The sequence below is a fragment of the Hevea brasiliensis genome, chromosome 2 (genome assembly GCF_030052815.1).
Source record: "Hevea brasiliensis isolate MT/VB/25A 57/8 chromosome 2, ASM3005281v1, whole genome shotgun sequence".
Taxonomy (NCBI): Eukaryota; Viridiplantae; Streptophyta; class Magnoliopsida; order Malpighiales; family Euphorbiaceae; genus Hevea; species Hevea brasiliensis.
This window is the reverse complement of record NC_079494.1, coordinates 29,018,423-29,035,692: the sequence shown is the minus strand read 5'-3', so window position 1 is coordinate 29,035,692 and position 17,270 is coordinate 29,018,423. Positions and strand designations below refer to the sequence as shown.

The 17,270-nt window shown below is 36.3% G+C and overlaps 1 non-coding gene across 1 annotated transcript; it reads right to left on the bottom strand.

Annotated features, from left to right (window-relative positions):
• Positions 1–11,833: 11,833 nt before the first annotated feature.
• On the bottom strand, positions 11,834–11,940 carry LOC131178238 (small nucleolar RNA R71). Its single transcript, XR_009147370.1, has one exon. It is a non-coding gene; the product is annotated as a small nucleolar RNA R71 (small nucleolar RNA).
• Between the last annotated feature and the right edge of the window lie 5,330 nt (positions 11,941–17,270).

Here is a 17,270-nt window from a genome sequence, read left to right as displayed (position 1 = left end):
CTCAAGGTGTCAACATGGAAGAAAGTGTTGAGGTTTGGAAGAAAAGGTAAGTTGAGCCCTAGGTTCATTGGCCCATATGAAGTCATTGAACGTGTGGGTCCAGTGGCCTAAAGGCTAGCTTTACCACCGTAGTGGACAAGATCCACAATGTGTTCCACGTGTCTATGCTCGTAAGATATCGCAGATCCTTCACATGTCATCTCCAGAGAAGAAATTGAAAAACTGCAGAATTTGACATATGAAGAAGAACCTCTACGGATCTTGGCTCGGGAAGTGAAAGAGTTGAGAAACAAGCAAATTCCATTGGTGAAAGTGCTTTGGAGGCACCACAACACCGAGGAGGCAACTTGGGAAAGTGAAGAGACGATGAGGCAACAGTTCCCTCAACTGTTTGCATCAGGTAAATTTCGAGGACGAAATTTAAATTAGAGGGGAAGAGTTGTAACACCCTCCCGGTAACCACTCCGTACATTCTACTGTTCCGGAGACCGGTGTCGGTCCGGACAGCTAGAACGTCCGGAAAAATATTTAAACTAAAGTCAGGAACCCTAATTAACTTAAATATTAATAAGAAAAATTTAGTAAAAATTTTAGAAATAAAATACAACCGAAATCAACGAGCCGTGCCCAAGCGATGGGTCACTGGAGGGAAGTTGCGTTTCGCAACGTGGAGCCCTAGACCCGGGGGAAAAATTATAAAATAATTTTTTGGGACTCCAGAGACGGGTTATTGAGGTTGCCATGGCATTCGAATGCCAAGATAATACCTAGAAATATTTTTCAATCTGACATGCATTTATTTTGACTGTTAGTTTAACGGAGGGCATTTTGGTCATTTCGCCTTCTGAGGTGATTTTTGGCCGACTTGTCCAGTTGAGTAAATAATTAATATGACATAAAATATGAAGAAATATTGCTAGAAATTAAATTGAAAATGAGTAGTGGAGGAAAGGAAAGAAAAATGCAACAAATGCCAATTTATGACATCAAAGTGATGTCATTCAAGATTACCCACCAATCACATTTAGTCAACACTTAAATTAACTAATAAAATATGTATAAAACACAACAAAAGCTCCTAAAATTCCAGCAGCCATCACCTTTACAAAGTTCACCCGTAACTCTCAATTCCCATAGCCAAACCTCCATTGATTTTCAACCAAAACTTCCTTTCTCCTTTGTTTCCACCACTAAACCCTAACCCCTTTCATTAAACCTTGACCATATCACTTGGGGAAGTTTTTGGCAGCCAACAAGAGGGAAGAAAGTGAAGTTTAGGGCTTTGGAAATTCTGCCCAATCAAGGTTAGTGCTACAAATTTCATTCTTCTTCTTTTAATCTTAATTAGAACATCATTTGAGCTAAGAAATTTTAAGGAATTGAAGTAAATTACATGTGTTATGGTACTTTAAATTTTCAGCAGCCCTATGAGAGTATGAGATTGATTGTTTAATAAACTTAGAATGGTTGGAAATCATGGTTAAGGTATTAATATGCATGAAGATTAAACTAAGTATGTTAATCAAGGTTTATGGATAAATTGATTTGAACCTTAGGGTTTGGAAAGGTGAAAGTGTGAATGGGCTTAGGAAATTGTTAGGGCACATTGTAATGGTCAATTAGTGACCATTTTAGATGTGTTGACCATAAATGGGACTGAAAAACACTATGGCAAGGTGAGGTTGCAGGCTGCCCTATGGACAGCAGCATAGGGACTGAAATTTCAGTCCCTTTGCACTGCCATAACTTGGGCTGTGCTAGTCCAATTGATGTTTGGCCAATTGGACATGAAACTAGGCTTATAATGGCACATTTTTGCTGAAGAAACCATGCCCAAAAGACCAAAGCAAAAGGGTCAAAACTCAGCCACAATCCGGAACCCTGAAGCTGAATTCTGCAGAATTTGACCAAATGAACAGTAACTGTTCATTTGGCCATAACTCACTGTAGATTTGGTCAATTGGCCTGAACTTTTTACAGCAACAAGTTAAGACATAGACAAACAACTTTCATGAAGGAACCTACCTCAAATTATGGCCAGAACCCATCCAACCAAGTGACTCAAGTTACTGCTCATGCACTGTAGATATGGTAAATCTGCAGAATTGGCAATCCGGACAGCTTGGGTTTTTGAGCCATATCTGGAGCTACAAAACTCCAAATTAAGTGATTCAAAAAAGGAAATTCAACTAGACAAAATAAGGAACAACTTTCATGTTTTACATTTCTTCAAATTCCAACAGTAACAGTGTCCAATGGAACAGTGAAGTTATGGTACAAAATCTGAAAAATCTGCTCCTTTGGTTTAATGCTTAGAAATGGTAAAAACACTTAATGCCAACAAGTTTTAAACACCAAATGTGGTATGTTGGGAGTGCCAAAGTCAATGTACACCTTTTTATTCTAAAAGTCAACATTTTTGTTGACCAATGATGAATAGTGACACCAAAAAAGTTGAAATTCACAAATTGACAAATTTAAGAGTTTCAAATGCCCTAGTATACCTAACAAGATTGGTTTGGATAGTTTGGCATGCCAATAGGGTTCGATTAGCAAGATCGCACATGGCAAAAATGCCATTCGTGATTTCATGGCTTTTAGCCATTCGACTTTGCATTGAGACTTGGCCTTGTGCTCGAGATTATTCTGACTTGGTAGTCGCTTGCCTGCACACCGGAGATGCATATGTGACCGATGGTGTGACGGCGAGGTACTAGGTACCCGATGCGGTTACCGTTATCCAGTCCAGTCATCTAGTGTAGGTTACTTGGGGCAACCAAATGAATAAAAGTGAACAAAGTTAATGAATTAATGACTATACCAAAATCAAACAAAGAAAGCATACACTTTGCATACACATTTATTTTCTTGCCAATTTCTTCTATTATATTATGGCACCACTAAGCATTATTGCTTAACGCGTTGCTTTTGCCACGCGTAGGTACTGGAGATTCCGACCGTGAGCCCAGTAGACCACAGACTGGGTGAGTCCATCCGATTACTTTCGATGTCCGTGTTACCTCACTACCTGCAGTGCATCGGTAGGGCACTAGGTGTCATTTTGTCATTTTGATATTTTGTAGCATATTTGTATTTTCTCATATGTACTTGAACTCATGTAACATATTTTGATGTTTATGTAAATAATGAAAGTTATGACTATGAATGCAAGATTTAAGCATGTATTTATTGCTTGTATCTGAGAAATGGATGTTGAGAAATGAAAAGGTTGTTGAAACCTGAAACTGAAAAATTGTTCAAATCTTGATATTGAGTTTTGTGACGATATTGAAGTTGAGAATGAATGAATTTGTTTATTGGAAGTGTTTTTAACAGGTTCCGAAGAACGGTTTTCTCCATTTTTAGCCGGTACTCCGCCGGATTTTCTTTAAAATTTTCGGAACCTTAAATGAATAATACTTTTGATAAATGGCTTAAACAAATTGTATTTCATAAATTATATGCAAAAGTATGATATAAATTAATTGAGGAATATTAGAGTGTGCCGGTACACCGTGTGGCATTACTTACTCGGGTATACTGTATACGGGTAAGGGGTGTCACAAGTTCTACATTTCCTCCCATACAGTGCTTCATACGGGGCCATTTGGATGCTAGCTTGGTAGTTATTATTATATGCAAATTCTGCCAGTGGGAGGTATCTATCCCAACTTCCCTCAAATTCAATGACACAACTCCTCAGCATATCCTCAAGGACCTGACATATATTTCATGTTATTATTATCATTTCAGTTCAATATTTATATTAATTCAATTGGTTTTAATTGTTTACCTGGATTACTCTTTTTGATTGCCCATCCATTTGAAGATGGAAAGCTGTGCTGAAGTGGAGTTGTGTACCCAAGGATTCATGCAATTTCTTCCAAAATCTCGATGTAAACCTCCGATCTCGATCAGATATCATGGAAATTGGAATTCCCTGCAGTCTAACTATCTCACTGATATATAATTCTGCTAACTTCTCCAATGAGTAGTCAGTCCTTACTGGCAGAAAGTGTGCTGACTTAGTCAATCTATCTACTATCACCCATACTGCATCATGCTTCTTCTGGGTGAGAGGCAAACCACTTACAAAATCCATGGTGACCCGATCCCATTTCCATTCAGGTATGCGTATAGGCCATAGCAAACCCGATGGAACTTCATGTTCTGCCTTGACTTGTTGAAATGTCAAGCATTTAGTCACATAGTCAGCTATGTCTTTCTTCATACCAGGCCACCAATATTGAAGCTTTAGATCATGATACATTTTTGTACTTCCTGGGTGCATAGCATAAACACTGGTGTGTGCCTCTTTCAGAATACTGGCTTTCAATTCCCCATCATCTGGTACACATACTCTTCCTTTGTAGTACAGACACCCATCTGCTTTCACCTCATAGTCAGTTGCTTTTCCTTCTGAGGTTTTGCTCATAATAGTCATTAAAATTTCATCTGCTTTCTGTCTATCTAAAATTTACTGTAGCAGGTATGGCCTCACTTGCAAGTCAGCCAAAATAGCTCCATCTCGAGCCAAGGATAGACGGGTATTCAATGATCTCAAAGCTGTGATGGTTTTCTGCTCAAAGCATTGGCAACTACATTTGCCTTCCCAGGTGTTAGTAGTATGCCCTAGAGCATATCATTTAGTATGTATCTTGTATATATTTTTATTAATAAAAGGCATTTTCACTTTTCCATTTACATAATATATTTATGTGTAATAGAAAAGGTCCATTGATATTTTGTTAGAAATATTATTCTTAAGTTGTTAAGAATATGAGTGACAATATTTCTAGCACAAAGTATCATAAATAGGTTCACAATCGAGGATACTTCATAATAAGGACATGACTTATCGTAAAGATTGTATTCATGTTTGTTCCCAAGTTATTTATATGAGATATAAATAAGATGGAATGGTGAGTCTCATGCCATATGACAAACATGATAGGCACTTATAAATGATAAGTAGGCCGAACCAGTGACACTTATGACAAGCACATGGAGTTTACACTTGTCAATGTTTTGTCATAAATAATATCTGTTCATATAATCTTTAGACCTGAGATAGCACAGTTATCTTGTATATAGGTAGTTTGAGTTTGATACTGCTTTCATACTTGTACTGTGTATGGGTATATGGGCATGTGTTGGCTCCTACTAGTTATATATGGAGGTAGGTGTTGATCAAGATGGAATCTGTTCCTCTAAGTAAATAGAGATAAAATCCTATGTTCATTTAATTGTTCTTGATGTTTCAAGTTCTGGCCAGACAGATAGATTTATTCGTAAAAGAGTTTCGATGAGAAAATCTTTTAATCAAGAACTGGAATTAAAAGAGAACATAATATTCATAGCAAATGGAGTTTGACATAAACCATGACTCCAGCTTGAGTTGGGATTTTGTAACAGAGAGATTCTAGTGCATGGTAACATATGATTATAGGTTCATTTAAAGTAAACCTTATTACTAATTTGGTGGCCATGGCATGCTATGCTAGGTGTTAACCATGGTCTATGAGGTTCATAAAATGATTTAGATAAATCATTTATGGTAAGAAAGAGTTTTGATGATATTAAGAGTTGATATCATGTCTCATTGCCAATTAGTGATGAGCCTAGTAAGTCACACACATACACAAGTTATCACCTAATTAAATATGATTTAATTAATTAATTAAAGAGTTTAAATTGATTAATTAAATAGGTTTGGTTTGCAATTAGATTGCAAAGTCCCTAGCATGACTTGAAACCAAATCTAGATTATTGGATGTATAATATAAGTTAAATTTATATTTAAAGTGTTTAAATATGAATTTAATTAATGAGAAATTAATTAATCGAGATTAATTAATTAATTTATATTTGATATAAATTAATTAGAAGAAGAAAAATAATTATTTTGGGTTGAGAACTCAAAATTAAGACACAGGGGCATTTTGGTCATTTTGCAGTGTGACACGTGGCACCATGAGATGGTGACACATGGGATTACACATAAGCTTGCCAAATGTTTTTTAATCATGTAAGATGATTGAAATCAAGATTAAATATAGGTTTGACACTTGGCACAATGTGATTGGGTCACTTAAACCTAGAGCTAATCAAAGGGTGACATGTGGCAAGGGTTTAATGTGTTAACCTAGCTATTTAAGTGTTGTTATGAGAAAATAAAACACAACCAGCAGCCACACTCCTTTTTCATGCCACTTTGAGGGTTTTATCTCTTCTTCTTCATCTCTTATCAATTCAAAGAGATTAGCCATCAATCTCTTGAATTAAGAACACTAGGAATTGTTTCTAGTGTCCTGTTTACATCTTTAATCTGTTAAAATGTAGAACTTGATTTTCTAATTAATAGAAAAAGCTTTAGAAGCTCTTCAAGGGCTGCCATAGGTGTTCTTGGTGTGGACAAGCTAGAGGGACAACATCTGGTGTCCTGAAGACGAATCTCAAAGGCGCAGACATGCTGCAGTGCATCAAGAGGTTAGTGTAATCGTTCTTGATTTAATCTAGGGTTCTAAAATTAATCTGATTAATTTTAAAATCTTAAATGGCAAATACAGATCCAAAAACATATTAAAAGAGTTTTAATATGTTGTTTATCATTGAAATCAAATAGATAAAAATAAATCTTGCATGATGCATGTGACCCTAGGTGAAAATTTTTTGAATTCAATGGTATAAACTTGTGTTTTTCACGCTTCCGTTCCTTTCACCAGGATGGTAGTCAATCACACAATCATAGTCATTCAGGAACTCAATCCATCGCCTCTGTCTAAGGTTAAGCTCCTTTTGGGTTGGCAAGTATTTTAGGCTTTTGTGGTCTGTGTAAATGTAACACTTTTCACTATACAAGCAATGCCTCCATATCTTCAATGCAAAGATAATTGCTGCAAGTTCTAGATCATGGGTAGGGTAATTCTATTCATGTGGCCTTAGCTGCCTAAAAGCATGAGCGACCACCTTCCCCTCTTACATCAATACACACCCTAACCCATTATGAGAGGCATCACTATAGATCACAAAGTCCTTTCCTGATACTGGCTGTGTTAATACTGGTGCCTTTGTCAACATAGCCTTCAACTTCTCAAAATTGGCCTGACACTTGTCATTCCAGTCAAATCTAACATTCTTATGTAACAACTTGGTCATTGGAGCAGCTATTAAAGAAAATCCCTTCACAAATCTTTTGTAATGCCCAACTAGCCCCAAGAAACTTCTGACCTCAGTTGCATTCTTGGGAGGCTTCCATTCCATCACTGCTTCTATTTTCTTGGGATCCACTCTAATCCCATCAGCTGACACTATGTGTCCAAGGAATGCAATCTCATTCCACCAAAAGTCACACTTGGACAACTTAGCATACAGCTTCTTTTCTCTCAGGGTTTGCAGAACAATCCTCAAATGCTCATCATGTTCTTCACTGGTCTTGGAATATACCAAAATATCATCAATAAATACCACTACGAACCGATCTAGGTATGGATGGAAGATACAGTTCATAAGGTCCATGAATGTCTCTGGTGCATTTATTAGGCCAAAGGGCATTACCAGAAACTCATAATGCCCATATCGGGTCCTGAATGCAGTCTTTGGCACATCTGCATCCTTCACCCTCAACTAATGATACCCTGATCTGAGATCAATTTTGGAAAATACTCCCGCTCCCTTCAACTAATCAAACAGATCGTCAATTCTAGGCAACGGATATTTGTTCTTCACAGTCACTTTATTCAACTACCGGTAATCGATGCATAACCTTAAAGTCCCATCCTTCTTCTTTACAAATAGCACTGGAGCTCCCCATGGTGACACACTGGGGCATATGAACCCCTTATCCAGTAACTCCTGTAACTGGATTTTCAATTCTTTCAATTCTGTGGGTGCCATACTATAAGGAGAAATAGAGATTGGTGTTGTACCCGGCAGTATCTCAATAGCAAATTCAACTTCCCTTTCTAGTGGCAAGCTAGGCAATTCTTTAGGAAAAACATTTAGGAAGTCTCTTACTGTGGGTATGTCACACAAATTTGGCTTAGCCTGCCTAGTATCCACCACATGCGCTAGGTAGGCTTCACAGCCTTTTCTCATCAATTTTCTTGCAACTGTGGCTGAGATGACATTGGACAAGAAATCTGTCCTTTTCCCCACAATTGTGATCTCATTACCCGTAGGAGTTTTCAAATAAATTCTCTTTAATTTACAATCAACCATTGCCTGATGATGTGACAACCAGTCCATTCCCAAAATCACGTCAAACTCATGGAAAGGCAACTCAATCAGGTCTGCTAAGAATTCATACCCCTGAATCCTTAATGGTAACCCTTGTATACTTTGTTCACCACTACACTGTGGCCCAATGGACTAGTGACCAGAATGTCTTGGTCACTCTCCCGTACCAGTATCCCCCTTTCTACAGGTAAGTTGATGCAGATGTATGAATGAGTGGATCCTAGATCCACCTATAACACCCCCGTTTGCATAGCCTGGTAGATTTCACTGTTCCGGTGACCGGTGTCGGTCCGGACAATTAAGGGGATTAGAACCACACTTAAGACAACTAGAGAAGCTATAAACACAAATAATTAGTAATGTCCAATTAGTTAAGTATAAACAAGAAAAATAGAACATAAGAAGTTAAACGAGCTGAGAGTCACAGCGATGGGTGACCTTCTCGGGAAGGACTGCGAAGTCATTTCAAACTTAAATTTCGAACCGTAAAATGTGACACCGCGGTCCTTAAGACCCTTATAAACACAGTGGAAAAGAGAAAATCACGAAAAACAACTGTTAAGCCAGTCAAATAATTAGGTCAGGGAGCCAAAAGAAATATGGAATTATTTGCAAACCGGGTTGAACCGGCGAAGGGCAATTTGGTCAATTGACCTCGAGAGCTGACTCCTGACCTAACTGTCAAATCAAATCGGAGAAAAGAAAACTTCGGGATTGAGAATTAAATTAAAGAACTAATAGGAAAAAAAAAAGAGAAAATGAAAAAGTTAAAGTGTAGGAAGATGACATCATGCATGATATCATACATGATGCCATAAGTCATATAATTAATAAATGAATTAAATGGATTTTTGAGTCTTCCATAAGGATAAAAAAAAAAGAAAAGAAAAGAAAAAAAAAAGTAAAAAGCCTCATCTTCCTCACCATTTACGTTTCTCTCTCCCTTACCATTATAAACCTCCATTAAAGCTTGCTTCAAGCTTTGAAACCACCATTAAACACCAAATCCTCCCATACTTGCTTCACAAAAACTTGATTTAATCACTTGAGAGGAAGATTGGTCATCAAAGAATTGAAGAAAATTGAGAGGAAGTGAAAGTTCAAAGACACCTAACAAGGTAAGTAATGCAAACTTCAAGTTTTTAGTTTAATTAGTGTATGTATAGCATCAAGAGCATAGAAATAAACTTAAAATAAAAAAAAAATATGTGTGAGGGACTAAACTGAAATTCGTCCAGCAGGGAGGGTGATGCATGCATTTTAGATCATCATTTAGGAGTAATTTTTGCACATAATTTACCCTTATTCATAGCTATTATTTTAGATATTAGTATATATTTAGTCAATTTTACAATTTTCACATTTCTTAGTTTAATTTTTGGAATTTATTTGCTTTGTAGGTTAAATCTGGAGAAATTTGATGAATTTTGATCAGAGTAGCCATTTGGAGGAGATTAAAGTCGAATTGCAAAAAAAAAAAAAAAAAAAATTTGAAGTTGAGTTAAAAATGGCCGAGAGCGACACAACCTGCAGCACAACCGAATTAGCTTATGTCGCAGGTTGTGTCGATCGTCAGATATTCACGCCGAGAGCGACACAACCCGCGACACAACTGACTCGGCTTATGTCGTTTTTACTGGAAAATTGTTGACGTGGCATTTTCGTTACTCCAGCCTTTTTACCTCACTTTCTCTGGATCCTTCCCCCTTTTACCCATTCTAGAACAGTCCCCTTGCCTATATAAAGTGCCCTTTATCACTTTCTTTCCATAGAGAGCAAGGGAGTCATTTTTAGAAAGATAGAAAGAGGGAAAGGGAGGAGCATCTTCTGCATCTTCTTCCAGCAGCAGCAAGGATCACGTTTCTGCACTTTTCTGCAGAGATCCTGCTACAAATCTGCTGGGTTTTTCTACCCCTTTAAGCTTACATTTCCATTATTTCTTCATTTCTTCATTTGGGTTTATTTTTAAACAATGATTTGTGAGTAGTTGATTGAGATTCTAGAGATGGGTTTGTAAATATTGATTTGTTTTGTGGTTTTGAACTGATTTAGCCATTTAAATGAATATTGTTATATTTTGATTTATTGCTTGTGTGCTTATTACCTTGCTTGATGAATGGGCCCTCATTAAGTTAAGTTTTAATCCTTAATAGATGGACTGAAAAGTGAATATTGGGGATGGATAATCTTGCAATAAACTTTATTTTCTTGGTGTTAGAAATAAGCTAAGAAGAGTAAGGGGAACTTTCCAAAAATCAATTAGAGCATTAATTGGGTTTTTGTTAGATTTGAAATACCGTGAAAACAGGGTTTGATTTAATGAAAACCAATTTTGAGATGCTTGAAAAAGGTTTCAAAAATTTAAGAATTGATTTCCCTCAAAATTGCAATTCTCATGTTTTTGGCTAAAATAGGGAAAAAATCACATGAAAACAATATTGAAAATCAAATCTCTATAATCAATTTATTTTTCATTGAAATTAGATATAAATTCTACAAACCTCATAAATAGCAATTTCAATTTAAATCCAATATCTAGAATTACTTTATTTTTTAGATTTAATTCTTCTTAATTTCATAAATAGAAATTTCAAATTAATTTTTGGTAATCTAGTCTAATTAATTTTAGTTAATTGTTTGATTTAGCATTAATTCCTTAAATACCAATTTTAATTCCAAATTTCATTTTACATCTTTAATTTTTGTCTTAATTTTAATTTTTAGATTTTATTTTTAATATCTTTTAATTTTTGTCATTCTAATTTGATTATAATTTTATTTCCAATTTAATAACAATTAACTGTGGGATCTATATCATTTTAAAACTATACTCATGACAGTGCACTTGCGGACACACCGTATCAAGTTTTTGGTACCGTTGCCGGGGAATTGTTTGTTTTAAGTTGGATTTTAATTGTTTTAAGCTAATTAGAATTTTTATTTTCTTTTATTTTCACTATTGTTCCTTGTGTTTTTCAGGTACTTTTCTTGTTTATGAGACGATCGAAAAGCACAAGTGACACTGAATTGTTGTTCAATCCTGAAATTGAAAAATTCATCGAGCCAACAAAATGAATACAAAAGAAGAAAAGAAGCAGAAAAAGAAGAACAACAAATATTTGAGCAAGAGGAGACAATAGAAAATATGGAGAATCAAAATAGAGCTATTGGTGGAGATAATGAAGGAAACGAGCAAAACGGGCAAAATGCTATTGCTAATCAAAATGATCCTCAAAGAAGATCCATGTTAGATTATGCTTTTCCTAGATGTACTGATGTGAGAGATAACAGACCTATTATTGGAGCTAATCAATTTGAATTAAAAACTGGTCTTATTCAAATGGTTCAGAATTCACAATTTGGAGGTAGCCCACTTGAAAATCCTCATTCTCATTTGAAGAAATTTTTGATGATATGTGGTACACAAAGACAACCTGGAGTTTCTGATGAAGTTATTCGGCTCACCTTATTTCCATTTTCTCTTCGGGATTCAGCATTGGAGTGGTATGACTCACTCCCACAAGCTATTATAGCTACTTGGGAGCAGTTATCTCAAGCTTTTCTATCTCAATTTTTCCCACCTGGGAAAACTACTCATTTGAGGAATTTGATGGTAGCTTTTAAACCAAGAGATGATGAAACTTTGTATGAATCCTGGATGAGATTTAAGGAGCTTGAAAGGCAATGTCCTCATTATGAAATACCGAAATGGATGATTGTTCAGAATATCTACACCAGAGTTACTCCAGCCATAAGAAACACAATTGATTCACAAGCAGGAGGAGATTTCATGAGAATGACAAGTGAAGAATGCTATGATCTATTAGAGAAGATTGCTCATAATACCCATTTATGGGGAAATCCTAGAGCACTTGAGCCAAAAAAAGCTGGGATCTATGAACTTGACTCAGTTAACTACATGAATGCAAGATTTGACCAGTTGACTCAGCTTCTTAGTGATTTTTGCACAAAGGCAACAACCTCAACTCCTACAACTATGCAACAAGTTGCCTTCACAGATGGAACTCAAAGTTGTGGAGTTAATTACTCTTCTTATGGTGATGATTATTTGCAAGAGCAAGCTGCTTATGCAGGAGGTTATCAACAAAAACCTATGGGAAATTCTTATTCTAACATGAACAACTCAACATGGAGACTACAAGCAACTTTTGCTCAACAAGGCCAAAGCTCAAATTATCCTCATAACCAGCAGTTTATGCAGCAGAACAAGCCTCAATTTCAGCCCACAAGACAACCACCACCTGGATATCAAGCAAGAGCACAACAATCCCTTCCACCTCATGAACCGAAGCCATCCTTGGAAAGCATGATGGAGAAATTTTTTGCTGAACAAAGCAAAATGAATAGCAAATTGGAGGAAGAAATGCAACACATGAGACAAACCATGGATCAATTACAAGTCCACAACCGCATGTTGGAGACTCAATTGGCGCAACAAGCAAGCTCATCAGGAAGCAATTCCTATGGGAAACTACCTAGCCAACCACAAAACCCTCATGAACAATGTAAGTTTGTAACCTTGAGAAGTGGTAAAAAAGTTGGTCAAGAGAGTGAAAACAAGAGAGAAGAAAAAGAGAGCACAAAAGAAGAAAATTCAGTTGAGAGCAAGAAAAATGAAAAAGAAGAAGAAAGCAAAAGTGAGCAAGATGAGGGAGAGAAACCATACATCCCACAGACCTTACAAACCCACCCTTCCCTACCCTCAAAGATTCATCAAGCATAAGCTAGACAAACAATTTGGCAAATTCCTTGAAGTGCTAAAGAAGTTGTATATCAATGTGCCATTCACTGAGGCACTATCCCAAATGCCAAGTTATGCCAAGTTTTTGAAGGAGATTCTTTCCAACAAGAGAAGACTAGAAGATTATGACACCATCAATTTGGGAGAGCAATGCAGTGCTATAATTCAGAAAAAGTTACCTCCCAAACTCAAAGATCCGGGTGTGTTTTCCATCCCTTGTCATATTGGTGATAATTGTGTGGCAAATGCTTTATGTGACCTTGGAGCTAGCGTCAGCCTAATGCCTCTTTCAATATATGAGAAGTTGAATATGGGAGAGTTGAAGCCCACAAACATGTATCTTTCATTGGTGGAGTTCAATTAAGTATCCGGAAGGCATTCTTGAAAATGTGCCTATCAAGGTTGGGAAATTTTACATTCCGGTGGACTTTGTCATTTTGGATATGGAAGAAGACACAAAAGTTCCTATCTTATTGGGAAGACCCTTTTTGGCAACAGCTGGTGCATTAATTGATGTGAAGGGTGAGCAATTGACACTTAGAGTGGGAGATGATCAAATGATATTCAACATCAATCCAGCCATGAAAAGGAAACATGAAGAAGTTGAGTCTTGTTTGCGGGTAGACATTATTGAAGAGATAGTTCAAGAGCATTTCAGAAAAAGCTATCCACAAGACCCACTTGAAAATTGCTTAGTCCATGGTGGGAGCATTGATGATGATAATCATAACATGGCTACTTTTGCACAACACTTGGAGAGTTCTCCACCACATCCTGAAGCCACAATTTTTCAACTTGAAGGAGTGCAAAATTTGGAGATCAAACCACCATCATTAAAGGTAGAGGATGCCCCAAAGGTAGATCTTAAACCTCTTCCTTCCAACCTCAGGTATGCTTTTCTTGGACCAAATGAAACATATCCTGTTATAATTAATGCATGTTTGACTGATATTGAGAAAGAAAAATTGTTGAGAGTTTTGAGAGAATATAGAAGAGTTTTGGGTTATGCAATTGATGATATAAAGGGAATTAGTCCAACAGTTTGTATGCATAGGATTTTTCTTGAGCCAAATAGTAAACCTTCCATTGAACACCAAAGAAGATTGAATCCTACAATGAAGGATGTTGTGAAAAAGGAAATCCTAAAATTACTTGCTGCTGGAATTATTTACCCCATTTCTGACAGTGAGTGGGTTAGTCCTGTGCATGTTGTACCAAAGAAAGGTGGGGTGACAGTTGTTAAAAATGAGAATAATGAATTGATACCCACTAGAACTATTACAGGTTCGAGAATGTGCATAGACTATAGGAAGTTGAACAATGCTACAAGAAAAGACCATTTTCCCCTTCCTTTTATGGATCAAATGTTAGAGAGATTAGCCAAGCATTCATTCTTTTGTTACTTAGATGGATATTCTGGTTTCTTTCAAATTCCAATACATCCTGATGACCAAGAAAAACTAGCTTTACATCCCTATGGCACCTTTGCCTATCGAAGGATGCCATTCGGATTGTGTAATGCGCTTTGGCACATTTCAAAGGTGCATGATGGCCATTTTTCTGATTTTATTGAAGAAATTATGGAGGTCTTCATGGATGACTTTTGAGATATGGCACTAATTTTGATTCATGCTTGACTAATTTGTCTAAAATTTTGCAGAGATGTCTTGATAATGATCCGTGTTGAATTGGGAGAAATGCCACTTTATGGTCCAAGAGGAATCGTTTTAGGGCATTTAATCTCAAATAGGGAATTGAAGTGGATAGAGCTAAAATAGAAATTATTGAAAAAATGCCCCTCAACCATCACAAAGGAGTGCGAAGTTTTCTTGGACATGCGGGTTTCTGGCGATTTATTCAGATTTTCTAAACTTGCTAAACCCTTAACAAATCTTTTGAATCATGATGTTAAATTTGATTTTAATCAAGATTGTATGGTTTCTTTTGCAGGTTAAAGACGGCATTAACAATGACTCCTATCATGCAACCCCGGATTGGACTTTACCATTCGAAATCATGTGTGATGCAAGCGAGTTTCTTTGTTGGAGTATCCTTGGCGTGAAAAGATAGAAAACCTTATGCCATTTACTATGCAAGCCGAACCCTTGATGAAGCCCAAGTCAATTACGCTACAACTGAAAAGGAGTTCCTTGCGGTAGTATTTGCACTTAATAAATTTCGTTCTTATTTGGTCAACTCAATGGTAATTGTTTTCCGATCATGCGGAATAAAGTATTTAATGAGCAAGAAAGAAGCTAAATCTAGGTTGATTAGATGGATATTGTTACTTCAAGAATTTGATTTGGAAATAAGAGATAAAAAGGGTGTTGAGAATGTGGTGGTGATCACCTTTCTAGGATGAAAACGAAAATAAAGATGATGAAATTGTGCCAATTGATGAGTTTTTCATGAATGAGCGATTGTATGTGTTGAATTCTGCACTTCCATGGTTTCTTGATATTGTGAATTTCTTGTCTTGTGGTGTCTTGCCACTGATTTATCTTGGCAGCAAAAGAAAAGATTCTTGCATGATGTTAAATTTTATTCTTGGGAAGAACCGCTTTTGTTTAGGAGATGCAATGATGGAATAATTAGAAGATGTATACGGAGGAAGAAATGCATGATGTTATTTACCATTGTCATTCTTACGAATATGGTGGTCATTTTAGTGTCTCAAAAGCTGTTGAAAAGGTCTTGACATCAGGTTTCTATTGGCCTAATATGTTTAAACATGTGAGAGACTTTGTAGCAGTGTGATAGGTGCCAAAGGGTAGGCAACATTTCCAAAAGAGATGAGATGCCCCAGCAGTCCATATTAGAAGTTGAATTATTTGATGTGTGGGAATTGATTTCATGGGGCCATTTCCATCTTCTTATGGGAATAAATATATCTTGGTAGGGGTGGACTATGTATCTAAATGGGTAGAAGCTATTGCTACACCTACCAATGATGCAAAAGTTGTGGTGAAATTTACGAAAAATTTGTTTTGACCAGTTTGGTGCCCCACGTGCCATAATCGGTGATGGTGGTAGCCATTTTTGCAACCACCAATTTGAAAAATTGATGAGAAAATATGGGGTAAAGCATAGGATTGCCACACCATATCACCCTCAAACAAATGGCCAAGTAGAAATCACAAATAGAGAAATCAAGCAAATCTTGGAAAAGCGTCAATAAGTCCAGAAAAGATTGGTCCCTTAAATTAGATGACACTCTTTGGGCATATAGAACAGCATTTAAAACCCCCATAGGAACTACACCTTATAGGTTAGTTTTTGGGAAATCATGCCATTTGCCCGTAGAGTTAGAACATAAAGCTTATTGGGCCATTAGAGCAATCAAGTTTGATTTACAAGTCTTTGGACACAAAAGACTTTTGCAACTTGATGAGTTAGAAGAATTGAGACTTGATGCTTATGAAAATGCTAAGATCTATAAAGAAAGAACAAAAAAATGGCATGATAAGCATATCAAGAAAAAGGACTTTAAAGAAGGAGATTTGGTTCTCTTATTCAATTCAAGGTTGAAATTTTTTCAGAAAATTAAAATCAAGGTGGTCAGGTCCATTCAAAATTGTGAAAGTTTTACCTCATGGTGCTGTGGAAATTTTTGGTGAAAAATCTGGTAATTTCAAGGTAAATGGACAAAGATTGAGGCACTATTCAGTTGGTGAGCCAATCGAGAAGATAGCAACTTGCTATCTCTCTCATTCTCCATAACATCTTGAGTGAGTATGGTCAAGCTGAAGACCTAAACTTAGCATTTTTGTGCATAACTCCCAATTTTTCTTTCATTTGTTTTAAGTTTTTTTTTTCTATACTCCTTATTCAGAGTTTAACATTGTTCTAATTTCCTTGTGCAGATGGGATGCAATGCATTGCAAGCAAATGAGCATAAAAAAAAAAAAAAAAAAAAATTTCATGTCTTTATTTTCGTTGCTTAATTAATTCGTATTTTGAACTTATTTAGTTAATATTTTGCTTGTGTTGTTTTTCTTTTACTTGAACCGTTTACTTATTCAGTTTCTTTTTAGTTCCTCATAAAATACAATTTTTATATCTTTAGTACATCGCTCACTTGCTTTGATTTGCTATTTCGGATTTACACTTGATGGTTACATTTTTGAGCTTAACTTCCTATTTCAACTTTTTGAGTTTAATTGATTTAATGGATTCCATCGTACTGTTTCTTTTGCAATGAGTGCAGCAGCTGTCCAAATTTTATCTAATTAAATTGGCTGCACTTCAATGAGGTAACACTTCTTATCTC